The following is a 1,707-nucleotide window of genomic DNA, read 5'->3' as shown; positions in this document are numbered from 1 at the left end:
TTGTTTACTGCATTTTCTTATTGATACAAGTTCAATTCGAGTACTAGTACTAGAAATCTCATTCCAACAAGTAATATGGGAGGATATTACAGCCCACACAATTGTAGAATTTTTAAAAATATACATCAAAGTCAGAAGAGTCTAATGAAGAGTTTGTGCAAAATGGAATTCAACATATAGGTAAATTACAGGTACCTGAACTCCTGACAGTATGCACATGTTGACATAATGATGCAACACATTTCAAAGTTTCATTTTAAGAGAATCCATATTTTATATATGGTAACAGTAACAGCAAAAAATGATTTTTAACAACTTGAAAAAATTAACTAGATTTAGCTACCTGTAATTTACCATTTGTTTAATGAATATAATTGTTTTGGTCAGCATCAGCATGCACTTTTGTGAGCTTTTGTTATGATAAACCTAGTGAGGATACTATTTCCACCTGCGTCGCCAACGGTGAAAGATGGTGTGTAGCAACCGCTCCATTCCGTCCGTTGGTCTGATAAATAAATTAATCAAAGATACCAGAATTGAAATTTTTTATTTGCGTCAGACGCACGTTTCGACTACAAAATGTTCATCAGTGACGCTCGAATAAAACAATATTAAAAAAGCCAAATAAAAATCGAAGTTGAAAAGCATTAAGGACCATAAATTCATCAAAGTTTGGCCAAATACAGCTAGAAGAGACATTGTTTTTCAAAATACTCAAAGTTTTGTAAACGGTTTATTTATAATTAGACCTTATCAATGATAAGTCATGTCAAAGCAGAAGTGCTTACTACGGGGGCAGGTGATGCCCTCAAGGAAATACAGACTTCACCAGAAGTAGTATCGACCCAGTGGTTGTAAGCTTATCATATATACAAATGTACCAGGATTGACACTTCAAATTAGTTTTAAATTTCATAGTACATATTATAAAACCAAAACTGTCAAACTTTTATTGACTCCTATAGAAGGGAATTATTCTGCATTTGGTCTGCAGCTTCATGTCGAGTTGTAGCAAGTAAGCAAATTTTACATCGTCCGTGTAGTAGTCTTCTTGTTCATCGGTAGTTTGAAATTTTACAACACTCATTGTACAAGAAAATTTTTCGTCAGATTGTTCTTGGCTTTTAATTAAGGTAAAGGCTTTATACATTTTACATGTGCCATGCAGTCATGTCTTGTTTGATAATCGCTTGAAGTTAAACAACAAAATTGATCAAGAATGTCCTTTGTGTGAAAGTCTTCTTGGCTTACAAAGAAAATTAATGATCACTTTTGGTCCATTATACATCTTACCACAAGTAATTGTATGAAGTAAATAAGGTTTTTCTATTATTCAATTTAACTACAAATATATGATTTTATTTTTTGTGACACAGTTTTTAATTTATATTTTCAATTTAGTGGTTCCTACACATATGCATCGTTTTAGCAACAATAACCGCTTATGTTCTTGTTACTTTCTTATCCAGCGTGCACTGAGTTCCTGCATATCATTTACCTGTTTTCTGTGGATTATCTTGTATTCTTAAAAGTAAAACCACAAAAATACTGAACTCAGAGGAAACTCAAATCGGAAAGTTCCTAATAACATGGCAAAATCAAATGACAAAACACATAAAAAACGAATGGACTTGGTACAGGCTTGAAAATGGAATCTTCCACATTATCGCTTCGAGTTGTCTCCCTTCCGTAAGTAACTTCCGTCAA

Source organism: Mytilus galloprovincialis, chromosome 4 (genome assembly GCF_965363235.1).
Source record: "Mytilus galloprovincialis chromosome 4, xbMytGall1.hap1.1, whole genome shotgun sequence".
Taxonomy (NCBI): Eukaryota; Metazoa; Mollusca; class Bivalvia; order Mytilida; family Mytilidae; genus Mytilus; species Mytilus galloprovincialis.
This window is presented reverse-complemented; position numbering follows the sequence as displayed.